The sequence below is a fragment of the Marmota monax genome, unplaced genomic scaffold (genome assembly GCF_021218885.2).
Source record: "Marmota monax isolate L192 unplaced genomic scaffold, Marmota_monax_Labrador192_F-V1.1 WCK01_AAM20220418_F8-fsc00313, whole genome shotgun sequence".
In the NCBI taxonomy this organism is placed as follows: Eukaryota; Metazoa; Chordata; class Mammalia; order Rodentia; family Sciuridae; genus Marmota; species Marmota monax.
The window spans coordinates 61,931-76,429 of NW_026695173.1; the positions used below are offsets into that span (position 1 = coordinate 61,931).

General features: G+C 38.5%; 1 pseudogene; it reads left to right on the top strand.

Annotated features, from left to right (window-relative positions):
* Window positions 1-489: 489 nt before the first annotated feature.
* Window positions 490-2,404, top strand: LOC124081861 (kinetochore protein NDC80 homolog; annotated as a pseudogene).
* Window positions 2,405-14,499: the final 12,095 nt, after the last annotated feature.

Sequence of the window (14,499 nt, forward strand, 5' to 3'; positions counted from 1 at the left end):
AAGGGCAAATGCAAAAGCACCCATGTTTTATAGGCCACATATGAGCCCACACTAATCTTCCAGGGCCTATAACATCAGGTAATGATGAGATTGATAAATTGGTTGCTTTTTGTCAGCAATGTCTTTGTATGACTCTGCACAAGGAAAGAGAGAGTGAGAGCGAAAGAGAGAGAGAATTTTTTTAATATTTATTCTTTAGTTTTAAGTGGACACAACATCCTTATTTTATGTGGTGCTGAGGATTGAACCCAGTGCCCTGCGCATGACAGGTAAGCATGTTACCACTTGAGCCACATCCCCAGCCCCAAGCTTTATATTCTTTATATCATCAAAATGCTTCTGGCTTACGTAAAAAATTTAATATAACCAGAGAACAAGTTTGTCTATGTGGGCAGAAGCTCTTGTTTTAGTATGTAGCAAAGATTAATTGCACAAATTACAGAAATTCATCCACTGAGCCTTGTCAGGAAACTGGAAGAAAGTTTAAGCATGAAGCGCAGTTCATTTTCCACTGGTGGTGCCGGCCACCTCTCTATGCAAGAGTCAAGATCTCAGGACATGAATAAACAAGGCATTCATACTGCTCAAATAAAAGAGAAACCAGCCTTTGGAAAGTTGAGTATAAATAAACCTACATCTGAAAGAAAAGTCTCTATATTTGGTAAAAGAACTAGTGGACATGGATCCTAGAATAGTCAAATTGACATATTTTCCAGTTCTGAAAAAATCAAGGACCCAAGACCACTTAATGACAAAGCATTCATTCAGCAGTGTGTTTGACAACTCTGTGAATTTCTTACAGAAAATGGTTATGCATATAGTGTATCCATGAAATCTCTACAAGCTCCATCTATTAAAGACTTCATGAAGATCTTCACTTTTCTTTATGGCTTCCTGTGCCCTTCATATGAACTTCCTGACACAAAGTTTGAAGAAGAGGTTCCAAGAATCTTTAAAAACCTTGGGTATCCTTTTGCCCTATCCAAAAGTTCCATGTACACAGTTGGAGCCCCTCATACCTGGCCTCACATTGTAGCAGCCTTGGTTTGGCTAATAAACTGCATCAAGATACATACTTCCATGAAAGAAAGCTCACCTTTATTTGATGATGGACAGCCATGGGGAGAAGAAACTGAAGATGGAATTATGCATAATAAGTTATTTTTGGACAACACCATAAAATGCTATGACAGTTTCATGAATGGTGCTGACAGCTTTGAAGAGATGAATGCAGAGTTGCAATCAAAGCTGAAGGATTTATATAATGTAGATGCTTCCAAGATGGAATCATTAGCAGCGAAAAACAAACCATTGAATGAACAGATTGCAATATTGGAACAAGAGAGAGAAAAAGAGCCGAACTGTCTAGAGTCATTAAGGAAGTTGAAAACTTCCTTACAAGCAGATGTTCAGAAATATCAGGCATACATGAGAAATTTGGAGTCTCATTCAGCCATTCTGGACCTAATGGTCTCCATGAAGAAATTGCTAGAGTAGAACTAGAATGTGAAACAATAAAACAGAAGAATGCATGTCTACTGAATACTGTTGATAACCAGAACTACTCAGTTGCAGACATAGAGAGAAGAAGTCATGAAAAAAAACCGAATTGCAGCAGACCATTAATAAATTAACCAAGGAGCTGTAAGCTGAACAACAGCAGTTATGAAATGAAGAGTTAAAGTATGCCAGAGGTAAAGAGGCGATTGAAACACAATTAGCAGAATATCACAAACTGGCTAGAAAATTAAAACTTATTCCTAAAAGTGCTGAGAATTCCAAAGGTTATGACTTTGAAATTAAGTTTGATCCTGAAGCTGGTGCCAACTGCCTCATCAAATACATGGCTCAAGTTTATGTACCCCTCAAGGAACTCCTGAATGAAAATGAAGAAGAAATTAATAAAGCTTTAAATTAAAAAAATGGGTTTGGAGGATACATTAGAACAACTGAATACAATGATAACAGAAAGCAAGAGAAGTGTGAGAACTCTGAAAGAGGAAGTTCAAAAGCTGAATGATCTTTACCAACAAAAAGAAAAGGAAGCTGAGGAAGAGGATGAATATGTGCCAATGAGCTTGAGTCCTACAAGCACCTGCTGGAAAGTGCTGTTAATGAGGGCCTCAGTGAAGCTATGAATGAGTTAGATGCTGTTCAGTGGGAGTACCAACTACTTGTGCAGACTACAACTGAAGAAAGACGAAAAGTCAGAAATAACTTGCAGCATCTTTTAAAAATGATTGCTACACATGTAGGGTCTATGGAGAAACATCTTGAGGAGCAGATTACTAAAGTTGACAGAGAATATGAAGAATGCATGTCTGAAGATCTCTTGGAAAATATTAGAGAGATTACAGAAAAATATAAGAAGAATGCTGCTCTACGTAAGGCTTCTGGTGAATGAAGATGAAATGCTGATTATCCTTTATAAAAATAGTTCATTAACTGAAAATATGTAAAATCTGAAATTATGATAATTTGTTGATCATTTTTAGATGCAATAGCCGAGTTTTATACATACCTATAGTTAATAAAACTACATTTGTACAGTGAAAAAAAAAAGTTTGTCAAATGTACATCACTTCCCCAAGTGTGTAATATGCGTACACACTCCATTTTTACCATCAGGGGTAAATCCCCATGGATTAAAACCAAATCAATTATGGCAAGTGGATGCAACTCACATTCCTCAATTTGGTAAACAATGTTATGTACATGTAATTGTAGATACTTATTCTAGATTTATCGTTGCTACAGCCCATACAAAAGAAAAAATACTCAGCATATTATTTCTCATTGTTTAGCTGCTTTTTCAGTATCAGGATGCCCTTTATAGATTAAAACTGATAATGCACCGGCTTAGGCAAGCTCTTCTTTCCAACAAATTTGCCAAGAGTTTCAGATTCACCATAAAACAGGTATTCCTTATAACCCCCAAGGTCAAACCATTGTAGAATGAGCTCATTTATCTATTAAGCTACAATTACAAAAACTAAAAAGGATAGATAGGACTGTGACTGCCCAAAAGAACCTCAATCAAGCTCTGTTTGTTTTAAATTTTCTAAGTTGTGACTCACGAGATCATACTACAGCTGAGTGCCATCTGTCTTCCACAGCAGCAGGCCCATGAGGCTGAGTTTGGTGGAAGGACTTCAAGACTGGTCAATGGAGAGGACCAGATCCAGTGAGGATGTGGGGCAGAGGTCATGCTTGTATTTTTCCAGAAAGTGCTTTTTGTCCTATTTGGATACCTGAATGCACATGAAGGCATGAAGGACTTAGAACCAAGATTCAAATGAATGAAGATTGACCCAGAGGAGCCTTCCCTCAAAAAGAAGAAATCTCTGAGGAAGAGAAGAGTGGCCAGGAAAAAATCAAATAAAGAAGCTGATCTCCTGGAGGGACTTAAGGAAATTGACGTTACAAGCTACACAGATGATTCCACTCCCAGGGAGAAATAAAACTCCAATGATGATGCTTGCTGCAGGAATAGCCCTATTGGGCCATCAGGTAAAGGGGAGTCAGGGAGACACTTCCTGGACATATTTTGCAGATCCACCTGCCGCAGTCCGGCTCCAGCAAAATAACCGGGGGGTGACGAATAACTTGTGTATGTTGATACAGCAGGAGTAGGAGCCGTTTATTGCAGGACAGGAGCAGTATTTATACATTCCACAGAGCTTATCTAATTAGCATAAACCATACATCAGTCAACCAATAAGGAATCTCCACACTTAATGGCTTGTTTTTGTTACTTCTCAAACCACTCCCTCAGGCATTTTGCCAGGCACCATCCAGATTTGTTTACGAATTCTAACATTCCCCTGGCAAAATGCCAGGTGTTATTTTTGACTTGTTTACAGACTCTAACATTTCCCCCTTTTGTTTAATTTAAATAATGACCATAGTGGTTTTTACAGAAACACCATAAATAACCTGCTACAAACAGAAAGGGAGGATACAAAATGCCACAATACCAAGCCAATTGATGGCTCCATGCAAGAAGCCCTTGGAAAAATTATACCAGCAATGACACTATTAGCAAAGATACCGAGTTACAATTTGTTATAGATTACAGTCTGTTGTCTCAGTCCAGGTAAACCAGTGTCTCAATAGATTAACTCACAGTCCAGGTAAATCACAGTCCAGGTAAGTTCTGCAGGCAGCTAGCTTAAATCACAGTCCAGGTAAGTTCTGCAGGCAGCTAGCTTAAATCACAGTCCAGGTAAGTTCTGCAGGCATCTAGCTTAAATCACAGTCCAGGTAAGTTCTGCAGGCAGCTAGCTTAAGTTGTAGCAGCAGAAACAGCAATAGCTCCGAAGTCTCCTCCAGTTTTCAGCAACACTGGAAATTCTTCCACCTTGGTCTTTACCGGCACTGGGACGAAGGCAGGAACTCCGGATGGCTAAAGAAAATCCTGTAGCATTCTACTAAGAAAACAACCTTCTGAACAATTTAGTACATTATATCAAGGTTTTTTTGCATTTGAAATAAGCATTAATAGTGCTCATTACTCATTAGCTTCCAGGTGTGGGAGAACCATTGTAGTTACTGGTCTTGGAAATGACCAAACATCAGGGACGCCACCGGTAGCGTCTTTTGCTGGCTGTAGGGTCCTGGGCAGCCCCAGATGGCCCTGGGGAGTGTCCCGGATTCAAACTGCTACCTGGCACAGGGAGCAAGAGCCTGCGAGACTGTGCCTCCAGGTCAGGTCTAGATTTGGGCTCGCAGCAGTGGAAGAGCCAGCTCCCCGGCCAGGAGGCAGGGAAGGGCCAGTCGCCGCAGCCTCTTGGAAAATCCTTGTTGCGCTGTGACCGGCTTGCACACTCGGCAGCCGCCTCTCCGCTTCACGCACCCTCAGGTAACGAAAAGTATTTAGTAATAGCCTTTTGCTGCAACTTTTTTCCTGATAATCCTTCTTCTTCTGAACTTTCTTTTTCTTTCTGACTAGAGTTCCTGGGCTCTTATCAACACATGCCCTAACTATTCTTGGTTCCACTGGGGTGCCTTCTTCCCTTAGTAATTTACTTCTCACCCCTTCCATACTTTCATCACAAAGACAATACAATACACTGAGACAAAACAAGACACAAACATACTGTATCAATCTTTTCCATTTTCTCGAAATGGTCATTTTTCCTCTTGCCCTATCTGTCTAGGGACGAGCAGATTTGCTCCCGTCCTATCTATGGACGGGCAGCTTTTTTTCATCACTTACCCCCAAGTGTCCCGGGGTTCCCGGTATGGGCCACCATCTGCCGCAGTCTGGCTGCAGCAAAATAACCGGGGGGTGACGAATAACTTATGTATGTTGATACAGCAGGAGTAGGAGCCGTTTATTGCAGGACAGGAGCAGTATTTACACATTCCACAGAGCTTATCTAATTAGCATAAACTAGATACATCAGTCAACCAATAAGGAATCTCCACACTTAATGGCTTGTTTTTGTTACTTCTCAAACCACTCCCTCAGGCATTTTGCCAGGCACCATCCAGACTTGTTTACGAACTTTAACATTCCCCTGGCAAAAAGCCAGGTGTTATTTTTGACTTGTTTACAGACTCTAACATCCACCTGTAGTACACCCAGCAGTGTGGACTGGAGAGTCCATCCCAGTACTTACTAATAGTGACTCTCATATGATGGAGGATTTACAGACACTCTTCTTACCACCAACCATGTGACTGGATTTAATTATTCTGGCTCTAGTGCCAACTACCCTTGTGTTGGTCCCACAATAAAGCATGCTGGCTGTCTAAAAGTGTCATTTCAGGAAAAGACCTTCAGTGAAGGTGGCATTCAGAAAGATGTTTGGCATTTAATTGCTTCCTCAGAATTCTTACATTTTACTGACAAACCTTTATTGGAATTTATTGGCATGAACTCTAAGGAAAGGTTCTTGTTATGGCTTACAAGTCTGTGTTCAATCTCCTTATGTATTAATTAATGGAAATGTAAAAGTTAAATGGAAACATGATAGACACCTTATAGTAAATGTAATTTAACTAACTGTATCACCAGATATCATAGAGGAAAAGGAACGCTGATACTCCACCAGCCCTCTTTGTCTCATTGCCACCTAATATTTCAGAGCCATGGTAGGCTAATGCTGGTTTTCAAGTCTTACAACAAATACACGCCCAGCTGGCAAGACCTAAACGTGCTCTTAGACTCATAATAGTGGGAGTTGTTGCCTTGGTTTCCTTTATTGCTTCAACGGTCACAGCTTTGGTGGCCATATCCCAAAACATTCAACATGCACATTTTCTTAATGATTTGGCTCAGAATACTTCCAATTTATTGCAGATCAGTTTACCTGAATAAAGGTCTTATAAGAGAACTGATGAAAGAATTGAGACCAAGCTAAACGCCTTAGAGGCCCCTGTCATAATTACTGGTAATGAACTTTCCACTTTGAAGTTCAAGGAAACACTTAAATGTCATGCTAGCTGTAAGTATATGTGTGTTACTGCTGCCAAATGCAATGCTTCCCAAGGGGATTGGGAGAAGGTTAAAAAGCATTTATTTAGTATTTGGCAAAATAATAACAGCAGCTTGGATCTTTTGGAGCTCCATCATCATATTCAAGATATCCAAACAAGATTGATTTTTCAGATCCTACTTCCTTAGCTCATCAAATATTAAAAGAATTAAACAGCTTTAACCCTGGAACACTCTAAACACTCTGCTTGGTATATTCTTGGGCTGTTCTCTTTCCTACTAATTCTCTTTTGTATGGTAATTATAGGATGGTGAGCCATCAAAACATGGATGCTGGGACTCGAAAAAATGAATCATCACCTGCTTTTTCAAAGAAAAAAGGAGGAATATGTGGGTGGCAACCATGTCACATGACCAGCATCCTCTTTCCCTCATTGGTGAGGCTCTGTTGGTCACTTCCCGTAACCTGGCCACATCAAGTCAAATCTCCCAAAGATCTCAAAAGATCTAAAATGTCACAAAATGTGTCTTTAGGTGTAGGGGTGCCGTCCTACAGCCCCAGTGGTGGAGTTACCTTACCTGTCCTTGTAACCTGCCTCTCTTGACCTGTATTGGATGGAAATTTCTAAAGAACGAGAGTCCCCCAATAGAAGACCAGTCCTAAATGTGCTCCCCTGCCCCTCGCTGGCCTCTTGTGACATTCCTCGCTCTCCCACTTAGGAAGCTTGAGGTGAAGGGCAGAGGGGCCGTCCTGGGCTTCAATTAAAGGTAAATTGTGTGTCTGTGTTTTATTTGATACCTTAGGAAATTCACTTGAGTGACCCTTAGTTAGCCACCCACACTGGCCATGGGCAGCAGTGGCAATTCCCATCTGAAGTGGAAGTAAGAATAATAAATTGGGGACATCAAGAAACTTTTGGGGGTCATGTCAATGTTTGATATCTTGATTTTGGTGATGGTTTTACATATATATCTCACAATAAAAGCAAATGGCTCCTGTGCAATTTATTGTAGATCAGTTTACCTGAAGTTCTTCTTATAAGAGAGTGAAAGACAGAACACACGTCTACCAAGATGACATCTGGATGAAGAGAGGGCAGAACAGTAAACGAAATACACCTCTAACAATGGACAAAACCCAACCTGCAATCACCAAGTGCTGACCAGTGTGAGGAGCAACTCAGTGTCTCCTACACTCCTGGTGGGGTCACAAAATTGCAGAGCCACCCGGAAGAAAGTCTGGTAGCTTCTTACAAAGTGAAAATTAGTCTTCCATATGATTCAGCAACCACAGTCCTAGTTAATAATCCCCTGGAGTTGAAGGTTTTGTCTACATAAAAACCTGAACACAAACATTCAAACTGCTTTACTCATGATTGCTAAGAAAAAAAAAGCAACCAGGATATCCTCCAGGAACTATCACCTCTTACTAACTTCAGAAGCCTGTGACCAATCTAAACAGGGGAGAGTCACTCAGCAATACAAAAGAAATAGGGGAACACGAAAAGACAGGTTCTGTTTTGGGTGGGTCCTCTCTTCCCATTACGTGGCCTTCTAACTGGGGTCTTGTTGTTCTGCTCTTTCTGCCCTGTATCAGGAAAGTCCTGCAGAATCCAATAGGCAACATGTCCAACCACACCTTTCACCAGCTTCTCCTCAGGGATCACCAGCTGCTGGCCACCTGGGAGGACACCTACTCCTCACGTGGAGGCCTCACAGACTGCTGATGGGATGTCACCACTCTGGATATGGAGCTACAAAACAGGAACATGACTTGAAAACCTCACTAGCCTGTCCCACAGGGTGCCTGGGCCCATTTGCCTCCATGAGCCTCCTGCTGGCCATGGCCTCTCCTCAGCCATGCCCTCTGCTGTCCCTGCGGCCAGGAGCTAATATTGTCTCCTCTTCCTTGTCCTCAATGCCTTTGGTGTGCTCATGATTGGGCTCACCCAGTTCACAGGGTTTGTGGAAAACCCCTGACAGGACATCAGCTGACACCCCCCCCACACTTGCAGTGACATGGACTGGACTGAGACTATCCATGACCTGTGGCATCAAGGAACAGTCATGGATTTCATCCCAGAGAAAATGCACGACTGTGGCACCTGGGCCTTCATGATGATGCTGCTTCTCCTTTCCAGATATCCCTCCCCTGCTTTCCCACGTTGTCCCACTTCAGCAGGAAGCAGCAAGGTGAAGTCAACACCCCTGTCCCCGATTTAATGCAAAGAAGGGAGGAATGTTGGGTTCCAGGGAGTCCACATTTCTTCCAGCTCAGCTGAGGGTCCAATTCCCGGCAGATAACCTGCCCTTCCTGATCTCCTCCACCCACCTCGTTCCTGCTTAGGGACAACCACCCTGCCTGCCTTCCACCTGCCAATAGCAGGACCCTACAAGGGAGTGCTGCCCCTTTTGAGTTCTCAGGACCCATCAGCTGGCCCTTCCTCCTACAGACACACTTGACACAGTACCCATGGCTGTGCAGTGCTGTCCCCATGAAGCAGGCAGCCATCTCCTCACCTCCAGTAACTCTCTTTGGTAATGCAGTAAGATATCATCAACTGAAATATTTTTTGAAACAAATTTAATCAATGACTACTATTTGATTCCCAGAGTTTACTTTTTACCTCTTTAGAACTTGGTGAATGGTCTTCTTCCTTGTTTTTAGAATATAGGTGTCTTCTGTTATCAAATGAATCTAGGGTAAATATGTTGAAAATTATGATTCTAAACTTATCACCAATCTCCATATTTATAAGAGTATCGGGGGCAGAAAAAGAATGATATTTGTAACTAATGAATCAATTTCAGTAAAAGCATAGTATCAGAGTTCAAGTTGGAATTCAATTAAGATACTTCTGTGGTAAGGTGATGACAAAAATTTAGGAACCTCTAAAGCACCATGTAAGACTTGGAATGCAGTCATTTCTTTGACGTACTCATTTTAACTTCTTGAATTTACACCTAGAATTATTTTAACCATATTATATTTTATTTCTGTTTAAAATGGTTCAAGGAGTCTACATTATTTTCACAAATGACTTTCCTAAACTTACATTTTCACCAACAGTATGCAAGCATTTTAGTTTTCACATATTCATAGTTTCTTGACCCTTTTTGGTTATTAGATTGTTGACAAATCTGTTCTCTCTCTTTTGGTGAGGGGTAGGCACTGATGATTGAACTCAGGGGCACTCAACTACTTTTCCACACCCCAAGCCCTATTTTGCATTTTGTCTAGAAACAGGGTCTCACTGAGTTGCTTAGTGCCTCACTTTTTCTGAGGCTGGGCATTTAACTCAAGGTCCTCCTTCCTCCACTTTCCAAACTGCTAGGATTACAGGCATGTGCAACCATTCCTGGTGATAAAAGCTACTCTAACACCTGTGCTCAGTATACATGTGTCCACATTTTGACTTGTGCATCAAATCTGTCATGGAGGATTGTAGAGTCCAGTCTGTTAAGTAGCCACAGAGAGAGTTTGTGGAAACATTTTCTGGGAATTAACAACTGTGTGTGCTTTCTAACCCCTGCTTAGGATTTTAGCAGCCCATTGAGATGCTTGCTAACCAATGGAAAAACAATAGTTTGTGACGTAGGGGAGACTTGCATATGGTCAGTCAGCTTTATTCCCAGAACTTGAGCATTTGGAATGGTTTTCTGTTTGAGGTCCTCCTGCCTAAGCCTTCTACATTTGTTTTTGCAGAGTGTTTTGCTATATGTGAGATAATTAGTTTCTTCCATTGAATAGAAGATGTTAAGAGATTAACAACCTTTGGTGGAAGAAACAAAATCTTGCTGGGAAAAATTGGCTGTCATGGAATTGTTAGAGGGGGAAGCTGGAGACTGGAGCTCTTTGTGTGCTGAACACCCATAAATGCATAAACCACATTATTTGTGATTTAACTTCTCTCTCCTGATGCCAGGGTTTTAAGCCCATAGATGCCCTTTCATGAACATAGATAACTATCACATTTTCTGTGTTCTTAGCACTTATGAATGTGAAGATCCTTCTTTAGCACAAACAAAATTAAGATCTAAAGCACAGAAAATTATTTAGAGGTAAGGTGTTATACATATGTTCTATATGGTCCCAATCTTTCTCTTCTCAGGGTGACACTGGCTGTTGGTAATTCTGTTCCAATTACATAGTACATTGCCTAAGCCTGGAATAAGTCCCAAATCTACCCTAGCTTTTTAAAATCATCAAGTGGCAGATATTTTCCCAGTTGTCCAGTTTATATAAATCTCTCAAGTCATTATTTTTTTTACTTTACCTAAGAGGAACTTGAAACATAATATTTACATTTAAGATATCCATGGATAGAGAAAAAGTCAGTCGCTTTTATTCATTTATATTCCATGCATTGCCCACAGTTAAGATATGCCTTCTATCTTTTGGCTTTACAGATCGTATAAACAAACTATACAAGTGAATTCTGCCCCCTAGTCAATCATTCCTTAGGTTTGGCCATGTCAACCTTTCACTTGTGATGTTGTTTTTGAGGCATTTAGGTTTATGTTGGATATTCAATGTCTATTAAATGTACATAAAGTGTTATGTACATATACATTTATCTATGGATTTTCTTTTGTGTTATGATTCTTTGTATTTTATTTTTGTAAAATAATTCTTCTTTTAATTCAGAATTTGTGGGCTGAAAATCATGTATAACATATAACATTCCAAATTAATTTTACAATATTTGCACTGGTCACTTCTTTCATTAAAGCAAAATTTGCTAACATGTTAATGAGGTGATGTTTTAGATTTAGGGGAAATTTTACATCTTGGAAATGATGAGTTTTATCATGTACACAAGTCTTTTATGTTCTTTTGTATAGTTTTATTTTCTCAAACTACATATTTTTAAACATGCATGCATGCAAAATATTACGACCGTGATATTACTGCCATATCCTTATATGTTATCGTGGTTCAGATATGCAGTAATTTTTATAAGCATATGCTTCTACTGGGGAATGAACATGTATTTTCAATAGCTAGTTTCTTAAAAGAAATAACAACTTTCACTCTCTCTTTTGTTCGTAAGAATTTATTTGCTCCATGTGTTTGCTGATACTATTTAATTTTGTCTCACAGATATGATTTTATTTGTCATTTTCAAATTGAGCTATTTTATAATTATTGAACACTTATTTTTCCTATTGAAAGGTGGCTATTGAAATCTATTCCCTTCCTTTTATTACTACCAGGGATTAAATCCAGAAGTACTTTACCATTAAACAACATTCTAGATTTTTTTAGTATTATCTTTTGATATATGGTTTTACTTAATTGCTTTTTACCTCAATAAATTCCTGAGACTGGGATTGAGCTCACAATTCTTATTTCTGAGTATCCCAAGTGGCTGGAAGTATAGAAATGTACCAACATGAATAGATCTTACCTTCTTTTTTTTTGAGTCTCTGTGTTTGACATTTTCTTTTTTATTTTTATTTACTTTTTTGGTACCCAGTTTAAAATCAGGCATGCTTAACTACTGTGCAACATACCCTGCTCTTTTTATTTTTATTTTCCTCCTTTTTCATATGTGAAGCATACATTTTGTTCCACATGAGGCAATTAGTTTTTCCCAATTGGTCATTTCAGTTTGTACCCTTTAATGATATGATATCATAAATATAAATTGCATTTAAATATTTTTCTGTTTTGTTATAAAGATATCATTTAACTTTGAAAACAAACAGCCATAATTCTCCCTTTTATTATTATTATTATTTTATTATTTTAGATGATTAAAGAAAAGGGTACCATACCACTCCACAACATTTACAGTCCTATCTAAAGTATATTTTGAGTAAACATCTCACTAAGCTGCTTAATCTCATCTTGATTTTGCAATTTTTTTCTTCTTTTTCCTTCCAAGTATCTAGTTTTATAGTCAACCACCACTAGATACACTGTGTAAATCTCTGTGTTGTAAAAGCTTTGCATATATTATATTTTTCTTTTATATTAAATTATTATTTTTTTGCCATTGAATGTTTTATTCAGTCATTCCAGTAAATGATACAATGGAATTTTTTGTTATTCAGATACTCCATTTTTTGTGCAGCTCTCTTTGGAAAATTTGTCAATTTTTTTTCCCTTTATGGTAGTTCAGTTTCTGTGTTTTATCATTATCTAAATGGCCAGAGTATTTTTAAGTATTCTGTCTTTAGTTCCACGGGGCTGATTATTCACCTCATTTATGAGATCTATATTGATTGCTATAATGTTAAATCCCATAGTCATATGTGGCACAATGTTTTCATTAATGAGGGACTTTATGTACTCTAATGGGTAAATAATAACCTAGGTATATAGTGGTCTATACCATCTAGAATTATGTAAGTACTCTGCATCATTAGCAAAATAACAGAACAACCTTATGATGCATTTTCCAGAATGCATACACATAAAATGAGGCATTATTATATATATCATACACTTTACAAGTATATAATACATAAATAATATAAAAATGTTACTTCTGAAATTTACCAGCATTCTTTTAATTTTAGTTGTATTCTCAATGTAAAATTTGGAATTACTGATACTTTCTATGCTATATTCACTATGAATATGTTTAAATATTACTTCTTTGTCAGTATTTTCCCTCTTTCTCTACCTATACAAATTTCCTGTCTCAAAATATTGAGATGAATATTTAGCTAATGAGTTCTTAGTTTTATGTTTAATTAATCATTTAATAGTGTAATTTATCTTTAACCAAAACTTAGATATATTTTTCAGGTTTATTAATATAGTTACTGTACTTTTTTTTGTTCTTGAAATTGAACCCAGGGTCTTGTGCATGTGAGGCAAGCACTCTACCACAGTTGAGTGCTAATTACTATCACCCTAATTACTATACCTATTTAAGGTGTATACTTTTAGCATTTGACCTACAAACACATCCAAAAAACCAGCTCAATAATTAATTGATTCATCCATTACCCCAAATATTTTCTAGTACCTTTTTTTAGTTTCTCCCTTATTCTCTTCCCCACCACCTTTTGTGAAATTATTTAATCTTACTTAACAATGCAAATAAATGAGTTAAGATTCCCCATTGAAGAGTTTACTGTGTGTTGTGTTCTCATTTCAACCTTCAATATTTTTTTTCAGTTCCTAGTTTTAGAACAGTCTGAAAAAGGTGCCCACAGATTAAGTCTCTTGCCCTATTTAGAAAATATCAGTTTCTGAGTCTTGCCTTCTGGAGATCAGTTTGAACTATCAGTGTGTAGCCTCTAAGGGGAGTAGTTGGCTGTTGTGCAGATGGAAGAAATCTACTGATGTTCCTTTCATCTATAAGGAAGTTCATTTGGGGGCGGACCATACCAGGAATTCAACTCAGAGGCATTCGACCACTTAGCCACATCCACAAACCTATTTTACATTTTATTTAGAAACAATTTGTTAGTGCCTCACTATTGCTGAGGGTAATTTGAACTCTCCATCCTCCTGCCTCAGAATCCCAAGTCCTTGGGATTGCAAGCATTCCCACCATGCCTGACTGAAAGTTTTTTTTTTTTTTCTTTTATTAAATACTGTGAATAAAGCTGAAATGGAAATGGAATTACTGTTCTTTCTTTGAGAAATAATGGATTGTGTGGCATTTTAATCCCAGATTGATTATTATTTTAATTGATGTAGATACTAGAGATTAACCCTTGGGCATTTTGTCACTGTGCTATAGCCCAACCTGTTCCCCTTTTTTGAGACAGTGTCACTCATTTGTTTAGAACCTTGCCAAATTGCTGAGACTGGTCTTGAACTTAGGATCATCTCTACTTATCCTCCTGAGCCACTGGGAGCACAGGCATGTGCAGCCTTACTCTGCTACCCCAAAATTATTATTAGTGGATTATATGTCATTTTTATCTTAAGGTTTTGAAAAACCTTAACAATTTTTCAAAAATATATTTATTAATTTTTATTTCCCCAATATTTTTTCATGTATATGTACTCTGGCATCCTTCTAATCTTTCATGTATTTGCTTGCTTTTGTTTGGTTTGGTACTGGCAACTAAACCCAGGAGGCTTTCCA